This window comes from Ursus maritimus, unplaced genomic scaffold (assembly GCF_017311325.1).
Source record: "Ursus maritimus isolate PB19 unplaced genomic scaffold, ASM1731132v1 scaffold_4, whole genome shotgun sequence".
Taxonomy (NCBI): domain Eukaryota; kingdom Metazoa; phylum Chordata; class Mammalia; order Carnivora; family Ursidae; genus Ursus; species Ursus maritimus.
This window is the reverse complement of record NW_024426552.1, coordinates 58,435,188-58,460,641: the sequence shown is the minus strand read 5'-3', so window position 1 is coordinate 58,460,641 and position 25,454 is coordinate 58,435,188. Positions and strand designations below refer to the sequence as shown.

Here is a 25,454-nt window from a genome sequence, read left to right as displayed (position 1 = left end):
GGAAGACGATTTTGTTCTGATAATATGACACTACCTTATCTTTTGATAAGGATGTTAAAAGCAACCAGTCTGATGTACTCAGGGTTGGATAGCATGTCCTAATTTTTGTTGACTAGTGACCTCTAAAATGTATTACATTTGAGCCCACTTAATACCAAGTCACCTGATGGAAGCACATTTCTTTCCACCAAATCATTTTGTACTAATTCAGTACAATTTTGCCCATTTAATATCAATTGACACTAAACGATTTCCTGTGCAATGTCAATTGAAAATCACTGATTTCCTGCTAATACAGCACTTAGTGTCAATTTCTCTGTGCAACAAAAGCATTTTTTCAATTAACTACACCATATAATTTTTTGTTTTTAGTTGTTTGCATGGCCTCTCTGATAATAGTTTTGTGAAACAAAGACATAAGAAGGAGAAAAAGATGACTTTCTTCTTTGGCATTAAATAATTTAAATCTAATGATTTTATTTTCAGTCTATAGGAGGTCAAATAGCTTATTGGAAAACTTTGGAATATATCAGACAATGTGGTAGTAAACTAACATTAACTGTAAATAAGATTGTGCATTTTTAGGTATTGTATATACTAAGCTATATGTAAAAAAAAGTTTGAGTTATAAAAAAAGTCTTCTCTAGTATGTCTTCTCATGATTTAGCTCAGGAAGACCTACTATTGAATACGTATTAGTGAAAATTATTCTTTTTATTGTAGAGAGACGAGCTAATTTAAATATTCTCATATATTCTTACTAGAAAAGTGAGGTGACATTACCTCCTCTAATTCATGAGAACTAAGAAAGCTTTGTGGTCTGGCACAGCTAGGAGTAAGCACAGTTGAAACTGTTCTTCCGACTAGGTAATATCAGGTTTCCTCAGTAAGTGAAAGTATTTCTGTAATACTCAGTATATATCCACTATTCTGAATGTTACTAGATAAAGGAAGAAATTGGAGTTGACTCTTCCTATCCTAGAGAATTAGGTAAGTATATATATATATATAAACATAGAAAATCAGTCAAAGCTACAAATAAAATAAATATATATTGGATGTTTATTAAAGTACTAAGCTATTTAGCTAAATATATTATAGGATACCTAAGTAGAATAAGACATTGCCTCTTCCTGTAACAGAGATTGACATTTGATGATAAAGAAAAGATTCATAAATGAGAAATAATTAAATAACAATAAAGTTTAGGTGATAAATTGTGGGACACAGTCTGTGAGTAGTATATGTCTTTAGATTTTTGAAAAGATCAATATATACCGGAATACTCTAGGGTGACTCATTTAGTTGTACCCTGGAGGAAGCTGGAAAGATGTATGGAATAAATTCTCATTAAATAGCTATGTCTATTTTTTTTTTCTTTTAGCCTTCTTAAACTGTTTGATCCTTCTTATACTGTTTAGCTTCCTGTTGACATTAGCTCTGTTTTGGAATATTCTTGATTAGAAGAGATTTTAACAATAATTCAAATCGATTTTTAAATGTGAACTACATGATAATATAGTAACAAATACTAGTGATGCAGAGAGAGTAGAATATAGTTTTTTTTAACTCTTGAGGAACTTTAATTGTGTAGAGTGACATATATAAACAGATAATATTATAGGACACTAATTTAATAGTGTGCAACATTGAGCTATGAGCAAACAAAGGGCACCTATTGTAACCTGATAATTCAGGCAGAAGTTCTTGATGTCTGAAAAGATGTCTGAAATGGTCCTTGAAAAATTAATATGAGATGACTGGACAATGAGAGAGAGACGATCTCTTTGGTCAGAGGGAACTTCAAGAGTAAAACTATGGAGATTATGAACAACATAGTGTGTGGGGGAAGTCATTATACCCAAACATAACAGATATTTTACAAAGCTGGGCTCATAATGTATATACTGTTTTGTAATGCTTTCTTCATTTAATAGTATATGCTGATCATGTTTCTCAGGTCCTTAGTTATTTTTCATAAGACATTTAAAAATTGGTACATGGTATTCTGTCATATGTTTCAAATGATTTTCCTGAATTTATTGTTTGCCTTTTAATTTCATTTGTTTTTGCTATGTAGACCTTTTCTTTGTTTTATGTGTTCAAATCTGCTATTTAAAAAAATCTATTACATTTTTCTTTATGGCTTCTGCCTTTGCTTTTGTGCTTAGAAAGACCTTCTCCAACTTAGATTAAAAATTTTCCTATATTTGCTTCTAGTTCTTTTATGGTTTCATTGTTTACATATAACTCTTTAAGCCATCTGGAATTTTATTTTGATATACAGTGTGAGATAGGCTCTAAATTTACTCTGTTCTAAATATTTAACCAGTTGTCCCAGCACCATCAATTGAAAAATCTCTGTTTTCCTCGTTGATTTGATATGCATTATTTATCATATGCTAAATACTTAATTTACAAATGGATTTGTTTCATGCCTTCTATTCGATTTCCAGCCTTTCTGTTTTTTCTCTTAAGTTCTATCAGTTTCTGTATTATTTATTTGGACTATGCTATTTTAGTTGTTGTGGCTTTTACAATACAGCTTAAACCTATTAATGAGAGCTTCCTTTTATTATTTTTCATTTTAAAAGATTACTAACTATTCTTATCTGGTTGATCTTCCATAAGAACTTTAGAATGAATTAATCAAGCTCCCTCTGTTCCCTCTTGTATAGCCTTCAGTTTCATTGGACTTCTGATAAGGGTTGCATTGAATTTATGAATTGTTTTGGGAAAACTGACATATAAGTTTGTTAGGTGGAAATATTGGGATCCAAAACTTTAGATGATGGGTCCAGTAATGTTCTATGTAGCTATATATTAACCTGGAGAGAAATGCCTGCAGTTGACAACAGGTGTTTGTTGTTGTTGTTGTTTTGTTTTGTTTTTGCTATTGTTACTGTTGCTTTTCATTCTCTTTTCCTTTTTAAAAACCCACATATGTTTTTATATAAAAAAGTAAATCCTTTGAGGGGCCCCTAGGTAGTGCAGTCGGGTAAGCATCAGACCCTTGGTTTTGACTCAGGTTGTGATCTCAGGGTGCTGAGATGGAGCCCTGCATTGTGCTCTGAGCTCAATGAGGATTTTGCTAAAGTATCTCTCACCCTGTCCTCTGCCCCTCCCTGTGTGTGCTTTCTCTCTCTCAAATAAATAAACAAAATATCTTTTTTTAAAGTAAGTTCTTTGAATTTATTTTGTTTAATCAATGAACAGAGGTGAGAATAGGAGGAAGAGCTGTTTCTAAAGAGAAGCACTGGGTCAAGGGAGATTTGTATCAGAGTGAAGGTAATTTATATGTTCTGAAAATAAAGAGCCAGTGGAGAAGACATTGAGGATAAGGAGAAAGAAGTGATGATTGATAGAGCAAAGTCCTAGAAACTTTAGGAGATACAAAAATCAAGTGGAGGGGGTGGCCTCAAGTAGAAGAATAGTGATTGTGGGTTAGAAGATAAATAAATGAAATTATGATATCCATTGAGTGCATCTGTAATATAGGTATTGTTGTTCTACAGGTGGGAGAATTTAGTTTTAAATATGTAGGTGAAAAACAATTTTCAGAGTACTTTGGTGAGATGAGATGTTGGATTTGTGCAGTTGAGGTAAGTGAGGCAAATATACATTATAGATGAAATGATTTCAAACTATCATGAGTAATTTGGGATAGATAGATCATCAGTAAGTGCAGTACAGTGAACATGTAGAAAGTGGATGAGGGGGTATTGTCATAAATACTCCTAGTCAAAATGGACCTTATTTAACTTACTTCAGTTTTCTCCATTTCTAAGTTTCATGCCTTGCCCCCCAAACCATTAAGTGTTAGTTATTTATTAAACTTTCCATAGAGCCTTGAAATCTGCAAAAATATTAATTCTTGCACCTTCCGTATGTCTCTTAAATGTCTCTAGATATTTAGTTATGCTCCTGACTTTGCAACATTCATTTACATTAATGTGTTTTTCTATTCATGTAATCTTCAATCTATCCAGCTAAATTTTATTAAGCCACTTACTTTGGTTTAGGCATTTTGTTAATATTGGGGACACAAATATAAAAGAGGTTCCTATTATTTATGCAGACTCTTCAATTATGATATTGCAGTATCTATAAAATTTCATGTCAGAGAAGAATTGCGATATCTTTATGCAAGTATTCACACATGTATCAAGCCTGGAAACAAACATAGAGTTTATTCTGATTTAAGCCCTTCATTTTACAGGGGAGGAAACCCAGGTTCATAGATATTAAATTATTTTTTCCTATAGATATTATAGCAAATAATCCTTGTTTTTCTCGATAGGTACATTTTGATTTTGTGATTCTGTGAATTGTTTTTCTTGATATATTTAAATATGTCTAATTTTTTTCTTTCTATTATTGCAGAATCATGTATTTGTAATTAGAAAACAATCCTAGGTTATTTTTATGTATCTGATGTAAACCTTCATAATAACATCAAAGAATAAGGGCAACTTTGATAATTACAATCCCCATTTTAGTAACAGTAGTTTCTAATAGTAACTACTACTACTACTAACAGTAGTAATCAGATTCAATCGTATTTCTTAAGTGAACAAGTATGTAGCATGCTGTGTTGTTTAAAAAATAATAATGTCAAGGCTATATAAAGGGAAATTTTATGTAGAAGAGTTAACCCCTTGTTGTCATGATTGAAATGTATAAGGAAGTTCTTCCTAAATTTTTTCTCCTAACAGATTTCTGTACAGTTCTTGTTATCCCCACTATTTAGCAACCAGTTCTTTTCAAATGGAGTGACTCATTAAAGTGCAAAAGAGATGTGATGTACATGCTTTACTCGTTTAATATCCAGTGTGAGTTAATTTGTGAGATTGTTTTCCCAAGACACCTGTCCAAGAGGTGTACCTTGAGGGAAAATGGGCTTAACCAACAGTTAAGTTTTAACAAGAACAAGAGAGGTGGGTTGCAAGTACAGGGAAAATCCAAGAAATAAAATAGAGGACTCTGACTAGCCAGATGCATAATGGGGAAAGCAATCTGTTCTTATCATTAAGGGCCTTATCAAATTATTATATTGCAGTTCTGTTCCTGCCTCTCCACCTAGGTGTAAACTTCTCTATGTCAGAGAAGGCCTAATTAATAGCACCTACCACAGTTCCTGGCAAATAGTTAGGGTTCAACAAATATTTATCAAATGAATGAAAGAAAAAAGGGGATCTGGGAGATCAGGTTTATTACAAGAAAGAAAAAGGGAGAGTCTGAAGACAAACACCATCAGGTTCATTTTTTTGCCTTGACCAATATTGCCTTCTGGCAACAGTAGTCCTCTGATTTAGTCCTGCAAGAAGGGGAGAGCTACAGAAACTTTCTGTGTACTCTGAATCAGTGCAGCATAGTTAGGAAATAGAATGTAGATAACAAATATAAATGACCTGGTTTCTCTAAAAAATAATTTAATAAAATATGTTTATTTCCAAACTACTAGTCATTTAATATTTGATTCAGAAGGGAGAGATAATTTGGAATCATTTTTAAAATCCTAACTGTTGAACTGGCAATGCTTGGAAATACTGTTTAGTAATGTTCTGTTGAAAATAATATTTGCCTTTTTTATTGTCATTTTTCCCCTTCTCTGTGCCCATCAGCAGTGTCATGTAATATTAGGAAGGAGAGAAAGGAAAGGGAGGGAGGGGAAAAAAGTATAAAATTTGGAGATAGTACAAAGAAATGAGAGAGAAGAAGAAAGGAATGAAAAGAAGTACAAAGAGGAGTTGTTGGAAACTCCATACTGTAAAAGTTTACCCAAGTTGAGTTTGTCTATAGGAAGTATTTTCAAACATCAGGTGAAAGGTGTTTTTTCCTCCTTTTCTACATTGTTATTTCCTCCCTCCCTCCCTCTCTCCCTTCCTTATTTCCTTCCTTCCTCTCTTTCCCTCTCTCTGTCTAGGAAGCAGAAAGATAGCTATTGGGGGCTTAAGTGGCAAGATCTGACACTAACTCTGAGAAAACAAGTTTCTGTATAGTATAATAAGCCCTGGGGTTCATGCTTCTTTTCTTATTTCAGTTTTATACATTAATAAAGGAAAGACAAAAAAAGAAGAGGGTCTTTCATTTGCCACAGTCCCCTTCCTTGGGTTCCATTTCTTTCTTTGTTCAGAGATGAGGATTCTGTGTTTTCTTCTCACACAGAATGCAGCCATTTTTCTTTTGCTCTATTTTAAAGGGTATAATATTTCTTGAACTGAGGGACACAATTTATAATGCAATTCCAAAGTGAGATTTTAATTTACTTGTCATTTTCATGGAAGATTTCTCTAAATTTTTGGCAAGAGATATTTGGTTATAATTGGTCACATTTATCTGTCTTTATTTCAAGGATCTCCATGGTACTGAAATTTCTGTTTAAAGAATTTGAAGAATGTTCAATTATATACAGCCATGCAATGTATTTACTTATCCCCCCCTCTGTTGTGTCAGCTATTCCTTTCCAAATGTTAAACAAGGTTGCTAAAAGCTCACTCTGTGTGTGTGTGTGTGTGTGTGTGTGTGTGTGTGTGTGTGTGTAGGAGAAATAGAGACAGAGGGAAAAAGGGCAGTCGTTGCATTTGAACCAATAGGCACATTTCTAGGGAAGGATTTTATTCTGAAGAATTTGTTTTTAATTCTACACTTTTAATATGTTTTGAAAAGGTTTACTACAATGTTGTTGAAACTAAGTAGAAATTTCCACCTTTTTGGTTTATTTTTTGTTGTAACCACTTGGGCATTGAGTTAATGTCTATTTAACTTTTGAATGACCCCAAATATTTTATGAATCAAAAATCTAAACATTTTCCATTGTTATTTCAGAAATGACACATGTTTTAAAGCCAAAAAGTTCATATCCGACTGGATATTTAGTTGCTATCACTGTTTTAAACTTGGGGTGATCATTGTTTTTAAATAGATATTTGTAAGGAACTGAGATTTATTGCAACCTACTCATTCCATGTACTTGTCATGCCTTGTCTTACATAATGCTCTGAACTTCTCTTTGCATTAATGTAATTAACTCCTGTTTATAGAAGATGAAATTGAGGTTCAGAGAGAGTAGGTAACAACTAAGGTGACTCAGGACCTGACAAACCTTTGTTCACTTCTCTGTCTCCACTGCTGCTGCTTTAGTGGGAGTTACCATGATCTCCATCTGGGACCACTGAATTAGTCTTCCTAACTTGTTTCTTCACTAACTGTCTTGCTGCCTTCAACCATTCTGCGTGAAGAGCACTTTTATTCTTGAATTATGTCCATGAATTCCAGTGGCTTCCCATTTCACTTAGAGTAACATTCTTTATGGTCTCTCTCCATTTCTCTTTAACCTCATCTCAAATCCACTGTCCTTTTCACTCAGGATATTCTAGCCACAATGATGTCCTTTTTGTTCCTAGGCAATGTCAAGTGCTTCTCTTCTTTGGAGCATTCATACATACTGTTCCCTGCTCTAGCCTTCGCATCATCACATTCTTCTCATTCTTGAAGTCTCAACTGAAATACCACCACTTAAAACAGAAACCCTCTCCACCTTGCCTGGATCTTTGTTAGTTATTGTTAGAGGACCTTCTTAATTTTTAATTCACCGTTTGGTTGGTTTACCATCTATTCTTCCCTTTTCCCCACAGTACACTGAAATCTTTTTGAGGACAGAAATATTGTTTTATTTGTTACTCTTATACAGTGTTCAGCACTGTAGATGCTCAGTAAATATTTGCTGGATAAATAAATGACTGACTAAATAAATAAATAAATATATTTTCATATTAATTAGATTTGTAGTCATAAAATTTATCCACTTAGCAATATATATATATTCTTTACCATTTTGTTTATTTTGGTTGTCCTTTAGTGAAGTTTGCAATATGTGAAATTATGTCACTTCTTTTATTTCCTTTGAATAGTTTTCTTTGCTAAGAACATGTCATCTTCCTGCTTGGCCAACCCAAAATATATTGTAGCTTTATGTTAGAAAAATATCTCAAACAATCATAAAATCATAGTGTCATGGAGGCCCCTTCAACTCCATCTATTCCCATTACCCCCCTGGGACCTGAGCCTTCTCTACAAATCCTCCACCAAGTGGTCATGGGGACCATGCTTGGACATTACTAGGTCCAAGGAACTAAACACCTGGCAAGGAAACCCGTCTAAATCTTAATGTATTTTGGTAGTCTGACATTTATGTTTAGAGTTGTAGGTGTTAAATCATTCCAAGTTTCTCCTGTCTGTTGAATTTTCACTATTTATGCCCTTAGATTAGTTTGAAATCCTTTCAGTTTAACCTAATTTTGTTGTTTCTTTTTATTTAGAAACTCAAGGTGACTTTTCCTCTGGATTAGTGGAACAATATTAGAAAGTTTCTTTTTGATTCAGTCTTTTTGATTGTTAGTAAACTTAATGCTGAGAGTAGGAGTTTTTGGAAATTTTCTGCAAAATGTTTCCATTTGTATTTGTTTCCATCTCTCATTGTGCCAATTCCATTCTTTCAGCCAGTCATTGAATTTATATCAGAATCGGTTCAATGTTTTAAGTACATTTCAGTTCAATGTTTTAAGTATGTTTCTTAAATAAATTTATGTTCTTCTTGGTTCCTCTGAAAAACAGGTCCATTTTATTGATTAAATCAATTGAAGTATCATTTATGACTTCAGCCTCTTCTTCAGATATTTTTTCCTATATGTGCTTCATCACTTAGTTTACCAAATAATGCCTACTAAATTTGAATAATGGAAGAATACCACTTTCTGAAATCGAAAAAAGAAAAGAGAAAGGGAAAAGAAAGAGAAGGAAAGAAAAGAAAATTAGAGAATATTTTAAATAAAGTGTGCTATGTGTGTTCTGAATGCCATGACACTTTCATTTGCCAGGACTCTGCTAACTCACAATTAGCTGTAGAGTAGATACTTTACAACACTTGCTATTGTTCTATTACTTATTCTTTTTTATCAACTCTGTACTGAACCTTTTCTTCTCTATTAGCTCCTTCTTCTTAGCATATAAACTTGTGCAAGTATCTCTCCCATCAAATATTAAAAAAAAAACCAACTCAAACAACAAAATAAGAAGAAGGGAAGCCTTTTCTTTTTCTTTTCTTTTTTTTTTTTTTTTTTGGAAGATTTGCTCTGTTACTACTTTCTTTTCTTTCATTTCTATTCAAAACTTCAGGAAAGAACTTTTACTTCTTCACCTCTCATCTTCTTTACAGCCCACTGAAAACTGACTTCTGTCCTTGAAATGTAATTTAAAGTATTACCACCAAGATTATAAATCATGAAATTGTCAAATCCAATAGAATATATTTAGTCTTACCTTACTTTATTTCTTGGATGTTTTTAATGCTTTTGACAACTTTCTTTTGCAGCTGTGTCTTCCCATTGGTTTCATGATACTTTTTGGTTTTCTCCTCTCTCTGTCCTCTCTTAAGTTTCCTTTGCAGGTGTCTTCTTCTTTCTGCCCCTACATTTCTTCCTCCTCCTCGCCCTCCTTCTCTTTCTTTTTTCTCTCCTTTTCCTTCTTTTCTCTTTCTCTTCCTTCATCTCCCATCTCTCTCCTCCTCCTCCTCTTTCCCTCTCTTGCTTTCACATAATACCTCTTCTTGGGTGATTATATTCACATCTTTTGTTTCAACTGTCATCTTTATTTTGATGACTTTCAGATCTATAGCTCCAGCACATATGTCAGCCCCATCATCCCTCTCCAGACTTACACTTACACCTGGCCACTGGATATTTTCAGCTGAATGTTCATTTCATAGGCACTTCAAACTTAACATGTCTCAAACTGCGGATATTTATCTTCACTCTAAAATGTTATATTTCTCCTATCCTTTCCATCTCTTAGAATGGCACCATCGTCCACCAAGGTGGTTTGGAAGAACCTGAATTTTCCCTTTCTTTTATTTCCCTACACTTGCCTTGTAGATCTGTATGCTGGGATCAAAGGCGGAGCCAGGAGAGAACGTATGTCTCTATTAGAGGAAATTTGCCATCAACATCCCACCAATATTGGCAAAATAACCACGAAAATGCTCCTGATAATAAGTAGGTTAAAAACAATTCTCTGTAACATTGAATCTTTAAGAGGTGGAAGGGTCCTTGAGCATTCTAAAAATCCCACCCATTAACCTTACATATGGAGAAACAGCCCTAGAGAGGGGAGGTGAATATTTAACATGAAAACAAGATAATGAAAGAACATGGATTAAAGTCTAAATTCACTTCTATAATTTTTGTATCTCTTTAATATTAGAAATAACTAATTCCTCCTTACCTATGTGATGACAAACTTTTTTTTTTTTTGGTAGGGGATAAATCAAGGCATAAGAGTATAGGAGGCAGAGTCTAAACACAGTATATATATATATATATATATATATGAATTTCTGCTAGTGGAATTTAGCCTACATTACAAAATTTGAGAGTTCTTTTAAATTACTCTCCAAAAACTTGACACTGTTTGCATACTCACCCACCATGTATGATATCTATTTCCTATATGGTTACTAACCCTGAATATTATCCAGTTTTAAAAAGTTTGTCAGTCTGATAAAGGAAAATGGTATATCTGTAAGATTGAACATATTTTCATATGTTTCTTGGACACATATATTTTTTTTCAATGACTCATGTTTTCATATTCTTTGCTTTTCTACGGGGTTATTTATATTTTTCCTTCTTGAATTTTCTTATGTTTCTTAATTTTTCTTGTGGAACATATTCTTCAGATACATTTTTTCAGGCTAATTATTTTTTCTTGGGACTATTTTTAAATATTTGTTTCATTTAATATGAAGTACACAAATCACTGTATAGTCTTTAATTTATATTTAAAAATTGTGTGGGTAAACATTCTTTGATGCTCTCCCCATCCTATCTGAATCCAAACATGTTAACATATCTTCTGAGCTTTTGGTTGAGGACCAGAATTTTACTTTGACAGAGCCAATCAGCCCAGGTGTTTGTATTTTCCTGTTCATTTGTTCTCCCCACCACACTGTCTCAGCCTTTCTCAGGCAGTGAGGACAAATCAGGTAAAAATCATTGGGCTTTGCTATTATAATTATACTCTGTCTTAGCTTGGGCTGCTATAAGAAAATGCCGTACACAGGTTGGCTTCTTAACAGAAATTTACGTCTCACAGTCTTGGAGGCATAAAGTCTGAGATCATTGTGCCAGCAGGGTCTGGTTATTGTGAGAACCCTCTTCTGGGTTTCAAGCCACTGACTTTTCATTGTACCCTCCCATGGAGGAAAAGCAAGCTAGCTCTCTGGCCTCATCTTATAAGGGCACTGATCCCATTCATGAGGGCTGCACCCTCATGACCTGATTACCTTCCAAAGGCCCCACCTTCTAATACCATCATATTGAGGGTTAGTATTTCAGCTTGGAAGAGATTTGGAAGAGACACAGACATTCAGTTCACAACAGTAGAAATGGCAAGTAGGGGCTCTGTTTGTGCCTGCTCATGTGGCTCTTCCTTCTAGCCTCCTTTTTCCTCAGACTACTCTGTGTTATTTATTTTTCTCTTTGTTTTACATTCTAAGTGCCTATTTATTAGTAAAGGTAATCAGCTTTGGGAAATTATCATGGTTTTGCTTTCCCTTTCCTACTTTCTTCCCAGTAAAGAAAAAACAAATTGTGAACATTGACCATTTACCTTTCCCAGCTAAGGAAGTTAAAAGGGATTTCTAGTCCTTTCTCTCTGTCTCTCTCTCAAATACCTATACTCTCATAATAAGGTTTTCACATTTCTCATTAAATGTTTCTCCAAAGTGGGGGCTGTTAGTAAAGTTTTGGTTAGGATTTTGCCCACTCATTTTTTAAAACTATTTCTGATATGAGAGAATGTTGCAAATTAGGAGGTGTATTAGTTGTCTCTTTTTCCTTGGCTGCCACTTTTCAACAATTAAGGGAGTTGGTCCCTTCCTTTTATTAATTACTGCTGGCAATTATTTTCTTTGGGGAACTGAGAAAAGTTCTCTCGGAAGCCTCCAAATTCATTTTATTTATTTTGAAGATAATAAATACACAATGTAGGTATTCTCATTAAAAAAAGATTTATTATGAAAAATCTCAAATTTACACAAAAGAATGATATAACAGATCAATACGTGTACATCACATAGCTTCGATAATTGTTGATAAGAGGCCAACAAACCACATCTACCCCCCAGTTATTTTGAAGCCAGTCCAGGATGTCATAGAAATTCATTCATAAACATGTTAGCATTTCAGGTATAGTTTCATTTTTTTTTTTAAAGATTTTATTTATTTATTTGACAGAGATAGAGACAGCCAGCGAGAGAGGGAACACAAGCAGGGGAAGTGGGAGAGGAAGAAGCAGGCTCATAGCAGAAGAGCCTGATGTGGGGCTCGATCCCAGATAGCCGGGATCACGCCCTGAGCCGAAGGCAGACGCTTAACCGCTGTGCCACCCAGGCGCCCCTCAGGTATAGTTTCTAAAGGTTTCTAGAGAAAGTCTCTTTGTTGGCTTTAAGTTAGATTACCACTCCAGTTCATCTATAGCCTATTTTATGAATTTGTCCAATGGGAATACACAGAAAGTAGAGGAACAGAGAGCATTTGCAGTTTCAAACTGCTACCTCCTTTAGGCCCTGGTCTGTTGTACTTTTGTCATTAAAGTATGTATACAAATTAATTCATTTTAATAAATATTTATAGAGGTTTTAGTGTGAATCATAGGGTTTTCTAGGTAATGCAGTTATTGCAGTGAACCAAGATAGTGCTCTCATGGAGCTTATAGTCTAGTGTTTAACTTTGAGGTGGATCTAAAGTTCAAAGTGTCTGTTGATCAAAGAATGTTTCGTTCTTTTTTGTTTTGTTGTTTCTGTTTAATTTTTGTTATTCATTTGAGGTTTAACATGTTTCTCATTAAAACATTGGTGTAAGCATCTTGTCAAGGAGTCTGGTGAAACAAAACAAAACAAGACAAAAAAATTAGCTCTTCATTGTACGGTCTCTCTTATAAATTTATAAAGTTGCAGTCATTTATAAGAGCCTGTGGAAAGAACTTCACTGAAAACCTTATTGGCTGTTTTAATGACATCACATCTTGTAGTTCTTTTATGAGGGGCATAACATGGAAGAAGTAGGGAGAAGTTTAGCTAGAGCTCTGTTTATTTACCTGCTGTGTGATGGGTCTCAGATGCCCTATACCCTATTGCAGGTGGAAATCATTGCTTATTATTTTAATGTAAGTTTGATTGGATTGTGACTAATTACATAAGAGAGTTATACAAGAAACATAAAACAAGGATATTCTAGATCTGCTAATTAAGATAATCAGTATGAGGTAAAAATAAAGTATGGTTTGTGCACAGATAAAGAAACATACTGTTTCATTACTGTATGATAGGGTTGATAAAGTTTTTTTGGACTGAATTGCCAATAAATATCTTCAAGAATAGTTTATGGTATAAATTAATAGTTTAAGATGGCAATCTTTGTTGCACTAGGCCAAGAAAAAGACAACAATAAGCTGTCACAGAGAGGTGTAAATTGAACTACATATTGAGGAAGTATGTTATCACTAATGTTTCCCTGGGATTTCTTTTATATTAAGGATTTTAAAATTTTAAATTGTGCACTATTGCATTTGTATTATTACCTACTTACAATTGTTTCAACAAATGTATGTTGAGTAAATACTGTACTATAGGCTCTGTGCTTGAATTTGGAGATACAGTGTGATAAAATGAAGCATGGCTTGTGGATCTTATAGCCTAATTGAGATAGATATGTATATTTCCACACACACATATGCACGTAAACATTAAATAATAAAAAATATATTAATATTTACTTCTAGGTAATGCTACTAAATTGTGGTTAGTTTTGTACTGTGGTTAGTTTTGTATCTAGCTCATTGGAATTCATATTTCAATGACTTTTAAAAAAATGCGTAAAGTTTTTTTATGCCTAAAGCTTTTTTTTCCTCTTACAGTTTCAATTACAAATTGAATCATTGCTGATTTGTATCCATGAAAGTTACAGAGACGTCTTATTTTGTAGGAAGTTTATAAGCACTAGTATTTTCCGTTATTACTAAAAGATGCCTCAGTTGCCTGGAATTTATGCAGGGAAAACAGTGAATAGTGAGTTAAAGCGTTAGATCATTGGGTTAATTATGTTCTGCTAGAGTATCATTACTATCCTTTAAATAAGAAAAAAATTTAAGTTAGAAAATTTTTAACAAGTTAAAATTAACCAGGGACAATAAAGGAAAGTAATTTAAGCAGGATTATTTATGCCCTCAATCAAAGTTTAACACAAACAAACAAACCAAAAAAGATGTGTATGTGGCATCTTCTTATTTTTTGAAGATGATTCTTTCCGTCCTTTGTTCTTTGATCTCTACATGAGGAGAAGCTTATAAAGTGGCGATAGGGCCAAGGGTGCTAGATGTCTTGGCACTCATTAGCTATGGCAATTAGCACCATTTAGATTGATATATTTCCAAAATGAAAGCATGACTTGGAGCAAACAAAAAATCATGATGGCATTTGTGAAGGTGGAATGACATTGACCAATAAGAAACAAAAGAAACAAAGCTCATCTTAAAAGTCTTGGAATATTTGAAAAATTGATTACATGATAAGACTGTTTCAACATAACTACAATTCCCTGAGGACTTATTAATGCTTTGGTAGCATTAAAGTAAAATGAAAAGACACCAGGGCAGTTCGCTTTAATAGCTTGCTGGCTTAAACCCCAATACATAATGTTCCTGTAATAGTTTATGGGTGACTGCAATAAACTGGTAGCGAATGTTTTCCATTTTTTGGCTCTTCATATCAGATCTGCTCTTAGAGAACATTTTGTTCTGAGAATATTATGAAGGCAATTGATCTAGTTTAAAAGTTGCTTGACAATTTTAGTATAGTGTTAACTTTTCTCCCCTCCAGATTGTGTGATTTTTGTCCTTTGAGCTGAGGTCAAATTATAGTTTAGACCTTCGTTGTTTACTCATTTATGACTAAATACTTTGTAAGTACTGCCACAAAGAAGAAAAATCTTTTATTCCCCAATGCTTTAGTTACGTTATCTGTCTTTTAGATAGCAGTTTAAATCCGTCCTTCTTCTTGACAGAGAAAACAATTTGCGATGGATTAATTTCGAACCTAGATAGTTTGTTGATGAATCATTAATGATCATATTCAGAAATAAAAAGAGAATTATGATTCACCAAAAGAAATTACTGTATTTTAAACAAAATGAAGGCTGAGAATTGTCTGGGATTTAGTGAACTGAAGTATCTAATATGGGGTGCCCTGAGGCACTTAGTGCATGCCCAATCTGTTTTTTAGTTTTTAAGCAGCAAATATTCATGCTGTACACACAATAAAAACAAGTTACAGACTTAATAGAAATTGAAATGGTCTCAATGTTAACATTAGACCCATGGAAAAGTAGAGGGTATCTGAGTACCTTATTCATTCTTTTAGTCTTCAGTGTGCCTAGGAACATTTGTTTCATATAAAAGTTATATTACAAAATTAATGGATTGAGGGCGGAAAGGGAATTTGGAGGAATGTGAAATAAAGTCTGGTTATATACTGAATGCAGGTGGAAGTTGTTTGAGGAACATTTATGGAACAAAGTGCAGTCTCTTCCTACTAAGGTCCAGGCTTCCAAAAGCGACAGGAAGAGTCCATGTGGTTATATAAAACTGCAAAGAAAATTCTGGTCAGACAGAGAGCTCTGAAGAGGTGGTACAGAAGCAGTAGAAGGAAAAATTGAGCAAATAAAAGAAAAATGCGGGGAGGAGCGAGAAATAATTAGAGAAGAAATCAGGTGCCTCAACAAAAATAGGAACAACAAAAATTCAGGGGATGTCGATGCAGAGCAGTCCAGCTGAAAAAGGATTTTAAACTTGTGTGTGCAAGAAGCAGACAACATGATTGGAAATGAAGTATTTGGTTTTAGTTGACGGGTAAGGCATTACGGGGGAACACAACTTCCTACCAGGATTAGTTGCACTTTTGCAAATGTATTTTGAAGTAAAAAGCTGAAAGCCACATGTTTTCAGCCACCCGAAGCACCCAGGGCCTTATGTAATATGCGTATGAGCTGTTGTGTTTTATGGAATATACAGGAAAGACAAATGACATTTTAAAATTGATATGTATGTGAGCATGGTTATGCTGCATCTATAGAGTACCAAAAATAATATCAATAATAGTCAATCAACAAAGTCAGTTTAGTTTCCATATTTTAAAAACCCTTCAAAATGTTTTGTTAAATCCCATGAAAGTGGTTTCAGTGACAAAGGTTTCAGATTTTTGCAAATGATAATGAATTCGGAGACACATAATGAGAAACACTGTAGTGAGGTCTAGACAGATTTAGATAAATTAATGACCCGACTAGTTGATGGCAGCCACAGTCTTTAACTTTGAGTAAAGGAATCTTGAAAGCAGCTCAATGAAGAAATATTTTTTCTCTCCTTTTTCTTTTTAAAACATTTAATTGTCTTTTTTAAGGGTGATAAAGAAAAGATGAAATGTAGAGACTTCATTGTACTGTACTCATTATATTCTGTCTCCTGCCTTATACATAAATCTATTCTACTTCTTCAGATTGATTCACCTCTTTCTTTAAATGAACATATATTGTACATATAATATATACTTTTTCTATATGAAAGCATGTCATAATCTTTTCCATTTATGCTCATATAGTAAGTCTTTTAAAACATTTATTGAAATATTTGTTTAGGGTGGATTGATTTTACACCAAATAGTTTTATTACAAATGAAAGACTTTCCTTCTATTAAAGGGGAATTTCTTTTAATACTGGAATGAGGCAGAACATTATTGCTACCGTGTAACTTTGTATGGTGGGATGTCCTATTGGTTGTAGAACTCTTAGTTAATTTAAATTTTTGCAGGCTGTTAGATTGAGTAAAGGACAGAATGCAGTCATGGACTGCAGGGTTTTTTTTATCTCTTAGTTATTTCTAGAATTTGTACTTTAATAGGCAATTTTTATCTTATGACAAAAGTCAACGTTACATTTTGTGGGTTATTTGATTCTTCCTTCATATATGTGTAATGCCATTTGTAATGTATGCTATTTTTAGGGGAAATCTTTAAATGTTCTTTTCCTGGATAATAGCTTGCATGAGTATAAAGAACTTCATGTTTGAACTTTGAATATAATCGTTCTGATTTCTCTTTGAAAAGAGGTTTAGGGGCGCCTGGGTGGCACAGTCGTTAAGCGTCTGCCTTCTGCTCAGGGCGTGATCCCGGTGTTCTGGGATTGAGCCCCACATCAGGCTTCTCTGCTAGGAGCCTGCTTCTTCCTCTCCCACTCCCCCTGCTTGTGTTCCCTCTCTCGCTGGCTGTCTCTCTCTGTCAAATAAATAAATAAAACCTTTAAAAAAAAAAGAGGTTTAAAACCTATGAAGTTTGGCATCAAAGACAAAAGCAACCTTATTTACTGAAAGAGCACTATTATTTTCTAACAGCTTACTGTAAAGATGGGGACAGTATATGTATTTTCCAATATTTTATATGTATACACACATACAGTTTATTAAAACCTACATTTATGTAACACTAAAAATATTACTAAATGAAGTTTCTGCGTAATGAAACTGCTCTTTTCAATGATGTCTTATATTGTTAAAATTTGTTGAAAAATTTTTGTGTAATTAATGCAAACATGAACCCTATTAAAAATGAACATATTTGTATGTGTTCTACTATACAAACCAGGCAGTCCTGTAAAAAGGATAATGCCATCATTCTGTTCTGTCATCACTAAGTTCTACTTTTACAATTCAGTTTACTCTGGTCCATACTCAAAAGTCACCATCACTTAAAAAAGGTATATTCTTAAAATTAAATGTTTGTATCTTTGTTAAACTAAATATTATGTTAAATGTTTCACACATTTCCACAGAGAATGTTGTCTTTGTCCTCATTAAAAAAAAAAAAGAAAACTGAGAAGAGACATTTTAAACATGGCTAGACTTTCAGATCAAAATAAATATGCAATTTACACATCGGTAGAACAATTTTAGGAATTCACTGCATTTTGAAACTTTGTTTCTGAATAGCGGCAGTATTTTGGCCTTTAAGACACAGTATTCAAAATATTTTGAATAAGAGGTAAGAGACATTTATCCAAAAGATTAGAATTTTTCCACATAATAATTCAGGTGATCTCCATTTTTAAAAACCTAATTTATTAAAAGTTAGGATTTGCAAAAATAGATAAATTAAGGAATGGTGGTTTATGGAATGGTGTTTATGGAATTATGGTTAGCAAAATATTTTAAAAGTATAATTTCATTATAAAATTTGATTTATACTTATTTAACATATAAAAAGAATCAACTCCATATTCTAAAACTCCTATTTTTTTTAAACAAATGCAATAGTCTGTTATGTAATGGAACTTTATGTATCCAAATTAGTATTATTCTTTGCAAAGTAGTCACCTTGGGAGATATTTCTTTATTAAATAGTAGAGCCATTGCTCTAAACATTCTAATGTGTTGGAATTGCCTGTAGAGCCAACAGCCTATCCTATTGAATATTTTCATTGACAACTACTTTTTAATTTGATTTGATTTTTAGAAATAGTCAAGAGTAATTTAGAACCATGTTTACTGAATAGAACCAAGTTTATTGCCATAGCAAAACCTGGCCTATTCTGACAGTTCTGTAAATCCCTTATCATTTCCTCACCTACAACTCTACAACCTACTCCAATTGAGTGCCCTTTGTCACATCCACTCCATTCACAGTACTCTTAGAATTCTAGGACTATGGCCTGTTTTACATGATCAACAAGGGCATTAAAAAAATTATAGAATTTATAAAGCCATTTATCTTGTGTGACTTTGTGCAGGCTCTAAGGGCAATTTCAAAAGAGATATAACTTACAGTGTTTTGAGAATGATAGAATTATGGAATAAAGGTAGTACCCTCACTGCAACAGAGGATATTTAAGTCTTTGATTTTTGGATTCCTGATATGTACCTTCAGTTCAGGACAGTAAATACTTACTGAGCATGTATATTATGCAAAACACTGTAGAAAGCACTGAGGCAAAAATGCAAAGGAAAAAATACCCTTCAATGGCGGGGGGGGGGGATACTCTTCAATGACTCTACTGCAAGATAGATGTAAGTGTTCTCTTGGAGTGACAAAGCACTACATAAATACAGGAGAGGGAGGGATTCGTTTTAACTAGGGCATGGCAGTTAGGACACAGATGGAAACCTTGGCAGGTGGGGATGGAAAAAAGGACATTCTAGGAAGAAGTAACTCTTTCAACTGTAGAGCATAGTTTATGTCTTTCAAAAAATGAAATTTTTACTTTCTAGTAATAGTAAAAACTATAATATTTTCAACTTTACCAGCACTATAGAGTTTGCCTCAATTTAATTCAGTTGATTAACCAATATTGATATATTATTATTAACTAAAGTACATAGTTTACATTAGTGTTCACTCTGTGTTGTATTGTTCTATGGGTTTTTACAAATACATAATGTCGTGTGTCCACCATTACAGTATTATACAGAATAGTTTCACTGACTTAAAAATTCTCTGTGCTCCACCTATTTATCCATCTCCCCTACACTCCTCCTTTCCATGCCTCCAAACCCCTGGTAACCTTTATACAGTCTCTAGAGTTTTACCTTTCAGAATGTCATATACTTGCAATCATACAGTATATAGCCTTTTCAGACTGGCTTCTTTCATTTAGCAGTATGTATTTAAGATTTCTCCATATCTTTTTGTGGTTTGATAGCTCATTTCTTTTTATTGCAAAATAATAGGCCATTGTATGGATGCACCATGGTTTGTTTATCCATTCAGCTGCTAAAAGGAAGATACCTTGGTTAGTTTCAATGTTTGGCAGTTATAAATAAATCTGTATAAACATTTATGTGCAGGTTTTTGTGTGGATATAAGTTTCACCTAATTTGGGTACACACCAAGAAGCATTATTGCTGGATCATATGGAAACACTATGTTCAACTCTGGAACAAATTGCCAAACTGTATTCCAAAGTGGCTGTACTATTTTGCATTCCCACTAGCAATGAATGGGAGTTCTCATTGCTTCACATCCTCGCTAGCATCTGGTGTTGTCAGTTGTTTTGGATTTTAGTCCTTCTAATAGGTGTGTAGTGTTATCTCATTGTTGTTTTCATTTGTAGTTCTTTAATAACATATGACATCGGGCATCTTTTCATGTGCTTATTTGCCATCTGTTTTCTTTGGTTAGGTGTTTGTTCAGATCTTTTGCCCATTTTTAAACTGAGTTGTTTTTCTTATTGTTGAGTTTTAAGAGTTCTTTGTATATTTTGGATACCAGTCCTTTATCAGAAATGTGATTTGCAGATATTTTCTTTTGGTCTATAACTGTCTTTCACAGAATGGAAGTTTGAAATTTTAATAAAGTCCAATTTATCAATTATTTCTTTCATGGATCATGCTTTTGGTGTTATATCTAAACATTAATTGCCAGGCTCAACATCACCTAGATTTTCTCCTATGTTTTGATCTTCTAGAAGTTTTATAGTTTTGTATTTTATACATATAGGTCAATGATCCATTTTGAGATAGTTTTTGACAGGTATAATATTAGTGTCTAGATTGATTTATTTATTTATGCATGCGGATGTCAGTTGTTCCAGCACTGTTTGTTGAAAAGACTATTTTTGCTTTAGTGTATTGCCTTTGCTTTTTTGTCAAAGATCAATTGAATATATTTATGTAGGTCTATTTCTGTCTATTCTGTTCCATTGATTTGTCTATTTTTTCACCAGTACCATCTTGTCTGTAGCTTTATTGTCAGTTTGACGTCAGGTAGTGTCAGTCCTGATTTTGTTCTTCAGTGTTAAGTCTTTTGCCCCTCCATAGAATCAGTTTGTTGATATTTACAGAATAACTTGCTGGAATTTTGATTGAGATTGCACTGACTCAAAAGATCAAGTTGAAAGAACTGACATCTTGACAATATTGAGTCTTCCTATCCATGAACATGGAATATCTCTTCATTTATTTTGTTCTTTGATTCCTTTCACCCAAATTTTGTAGTTTTCCTCATATGGATCTTGGAATTTATTTAATATTTTGGTGCTAATTTAAATATTTTTGTGCTTTTACTTTCAAATTTATTTAATTTTTTGGTGCTAATTTAAATATTTTTGTGCTTTTACTTTCAAATTTCAGTAGTTAATCTATGGTATATTAAAAAGCAATTGAGTCTTGGATACTTTTAATGACTGACTCTTGCTTTCTCTTAAAAAAAATCCCTAAACTAGTATAAATACACTCAATTACTCTTTGCTTTTGTATGGTTCCTGATTGTCCTATTTTATATGTTACTAGAAAAGAAACAGCCTCCCATAATACATTCATGATACTGCCATTGGTCACAGTCTCATATTTTCATTTTCACACTTGAACATTATTCTGGAATGTATATCAAATATGGCATGATATATTTCCAACCACATTATATTCATAAATTCTATTGGAAATAAAAGAGTAGTTCTGACTTTTTCTTAAAAAGAAAAATAGCAGGCTATAATTTATCTTATAATACTTTATTTAAAGAAAAATTAAAGTACTCATTTCAACAAACCTGGAAAACACTGAAGAGTACAATTTTTTTTTTCCAGAATTCTACAACACTGGTAATATTTTGGAACATAGGTTCCTGTGGTTTTTTGATTTGTGGGAAATGATACCAGGATTAGAGAGGGCAACTCTAGACATCATTTCTTCCTAGTAATCATCAAAGGTTGGGAACACATAAAAGTGTAAGCTAGTTCACTTAAATGTAGACATAAGTACTTCCTTCAATACTGCTAGTATTGAAAGAGGAGCTGTTACCCTATTTCTTTTCTCCTATTTTGAAATCATTGTTTTTATTTCTTGACTTCTCACTTATTCTTTTGATTATACTATCTATATTACTAAATTTAATGGATACCTTTTTGAAAAGTTAACATATAATTCACATATCATAAAATTTCACCCAAAGTGTTCAGTTTGGTGGCTTTTAGTATGTTCAGGAAGTTGTGCAAACATCACCACAGTCTAATTCTACAACATTTTCACCACCCCGAAGATTCCGCAGTGTAGTCCCTGAAGTCATTCCTGGAGATCCAGGCTATGATACTCCAGTGATTTTATAACTGACTGCTCCTCTGTCTACATAATGCTCTATCAAAAATATGTTGATGCTGGAGATTTCTGTCTTTGTCTTCTCTTTTTCAAGCCAACTCTCCCTAGTTGTTTCAGCCACCCCTACTCTTTCAGGACTTCTCACCATTCTCCATGATTTTTTTTTAAAGATTTTATTGATTAATTTGTCAGAGAGAGAGAGAGCGTGCACAAGCAGGGGGAGCGGCAGGCAGAGGGTGAAGCAGGCAGAAGGAGAAGCAGTCTCCCTGCTGAGCAAGGAGCCTGATGCAGGACTCAATCCCAGGACCCTGGGATCTTGACCTGAGCTGAAGGCAGGCTTAATCTATTGAGCCACCCAGGCATGCCTCCATGTTTTTCTTTATAGGCTTTTGATATGACCACGTCCTTATCAAAATGGACTGTCTTGAGTAAGACACAGGCTGTGTGGTCTGGCTAGTGCACATGGGATAATTGCTATCTTCTTTATTACTATGGCTGATGTTATTGATCATAAGGCCTTGATTGATACACAGAAATTCTGAAATCTGTCAACATTCCCAACACTCCCACAATATCTGTAGTTTCCTGCTTCTAAGGAATAATAATAATTTTTTTAAAAAAATATTGTGGCTGGAGGAAGGCAAAGGGAAGATGAATGTGGGGAATTACAACTAACAGAAACTTAATGTCCACCCAACATAACCATAAAGCATCAGTTGATTCACTACAGTTGCACTTCTGAACTTGCCAGTATCCAAGAAAATAAACAGATTAAAACTAAGGTTGGGAATAGGTGTATATCTTGCAATAGGCCAGACATCTGTGGGGTTTGTGATAGTACTAAATGAATAAGTGTTATATTCTATCACATGTGACATTATCTGCAGTAAGTAAAATGAGCAAATAATTATATTTTGAAGGAAGAGGGTAAAAAATGCTTACATCCCATTTCTGCTGAGAGTCTTCCCAAAGTTATTAAATAAAAACAACATTTGTGACTTAGGGTGAAGCTTAGGAAATAGAGGTCTTTGCACTGATTTTTTTTTTCTTTAAATGTTAGACTACTGCCAGTGAATAGTTTAATGATTCTAAATGGAACCTGTGGAAAAGCAGGTCTAAGAGTAACCAGATGTCCTGGGATTTAGAATGGTATTCTAAAAGTAGCTGCCTGTATAAAGTCTTTGAAAACTTACAATGTTTGTCATTTCTTATGTTCTTTTATGAACTATTTCAAAAATACAGTAAAGCACAGAATTAATATAAATACCAAATACCATCACTCATTTAAAAAATGTTAGCATTTACCATATTTGCTTAAGAAAATTTTTACAGAAATTAATCATTACAGAAATAGTTTAAGTCCCCTCCTGTTTACATTTCCCCATTTTTGTACTCAGAGGCAACTATTCTCCTGAGTTTAATATATATGCTTTCAGTCCATATTTTCTACTATTTTTATATTGTAATTTTGCCTGTGTGACCCCATGAAAATTTGGGGTAGTTTTGGATACCAAAAAACATTTATATACATCATACCTCATGGTTTCCAATGTCATGTTTTCCAATCTAGATACCAAGGTGCTCCTAAAGTGCCACAGTGAACTTACAGGTGTGCTGTGAGATATTTTAAAATTTCAAGAGAAACATTGCAGTGTTTAACGTCTTTCAGATACCAGATCAGCCTCTAGCTTGAGGTAGTTCACAATTTCAACATTTTAATTTCAGCACATTCTTCTTGATAGTGTTATGTCTGTGAGAAGCTGGTGTTTTGGTAAGTGTTGTCATAGAAAGCAGTGTGAAGATTGTGTGAAAGTCAGTACACAACAGGGAAAAAAGGTGGCAGTGTCCAATCTGATTTCAAGGTTTGAGAAGTTGTGAAGTGCTCAACAGGCACACACATCCCAATAATAACTAATTTAAGGATGGTTATGTAAGCATTGAATTAAAATAGTATTTTCCTTGCAATTTGTGTTTATTATTTTTTTGTATGACCACTAAGTGACTGGGACATAAATACTTATTGAGCTGTTTAGAACTAAACTACAAACTAAATGGTTCTATTAGATATATTTTTAGGCTAAGTTTGCTGAGAAAACATTACTAGGACACTAAGGGCTCTGTTAAAAAATAATAATGAGACACTGAGAGCTCTTGTGAACTGAGAAATACTAGGTCATTCTCTAGCATATTTTGGTTTCACTTAACATTATGTTCATGATTATCTGTTTTGGTACGCATGGACCCAAGGCATTTTAGCTGCTGTATATAGTGCTGTGTGTTATTCCATTGTGTGACTGAGCCACAATATATCCATTTCCTGCTGATGCACATTTAAGTGTTTCTTCTCTTCCCTTCCCATCCCCTTCATTCCTCTCACTTCACTCTTTTCTTCATTTCCTTCCTTCCTTCCTTTTTTCTTTCTTCTTTTTTACTTTTCTATTACAGTCAGTGTCACAGTAGATATCTTTGTAAATATCTCCTTGTGTAAATGTGAGGGAATTTCTGTATTTTAATTTGCTGGGTTTAGAGAATATACATTTTTAACTTTACAAGGTAATGGAAAATTGGTCTCCAAATTTTTTTCCAATAATAGATATTGATAGACTTTTAAACTTTTGATAAGAAGATTGGAGTAGTGTATCTATGTGCTACTTGAATTTTATAATTTTTAAAAAGTTGAGCTTCTCTTACATATCTATGTGCTACTTGAATTTTATCTTTTTTAAAAAGTTGAGCTTCTCTTACATATCTATGTGCTACTTGAATTTTATCTTTTTTAAAAAGTTGAGCTTCTCTTACATATCTATGTGCTACTTGAATTTTATCTTTTTTAAAAAGTTGAGCTTCTCTTCATATTCTTACTGACCAATCAGGTGTTATTTTCTCTGATTTTTTCAATTGTATTCTCTCAGCACTTTTTAAAGTTATAATGCTTATTTTTTTTATTGATTTGTTGCAGCTTGTTATATATTCTGAATAGAAATGCTTCAGTGGAGGGGGAATGAACCATGAGAGACTGTGGACTCTGGGAAACAAACTGAGGGCTTCAGAGGGGAGGGGGGGTGTGGGATTTGGAATAGGCCGGTGATGGATATTAAGGAGGGCACAGATTGCATGGAGCACTGGGTGTTATACGCAAACAACGAATCATGGAATACTTCATCAAAAACTAAGGATGTACTGTATGGTGACTAACATAACATAATAAAAAATTAAAAAAAAATAAAATAAAAGTGCACATTTACCCGGGGGGGGGGGGAGAGAA

At 33.6% G+C, this 25,454-nt stretch overlaps 1 protein-coding gene across 28 annotated transcripts in view; it reads left to right on the top strand.

Annotated features, from left to right (window-relative positions):
- The window catches only part of ZBTB20 (zinc finger and BTB domain containing 20), a 757,238-nt gene that overhangs the window by 105,161 nt on the left and 626,623 nt on the right, over window positions 1-25,454 (top strand). The window contains exon 1 of one of the 28 annotated variants that reach the window (XM_040621276.1): window positions 9,933-10,052. The exons of the other annotated variants lie outside the window; for them this stretch is intronic. The gene's annotated coding sequence lies outside the window, so the exon portion shown is untranslated. Of the gene's footprint in view, window positions 1-9,932; window positions 10,053-25,454 lie in introns of those variants that run through there. 28 annotated transcript variants of the gene reach the window in all.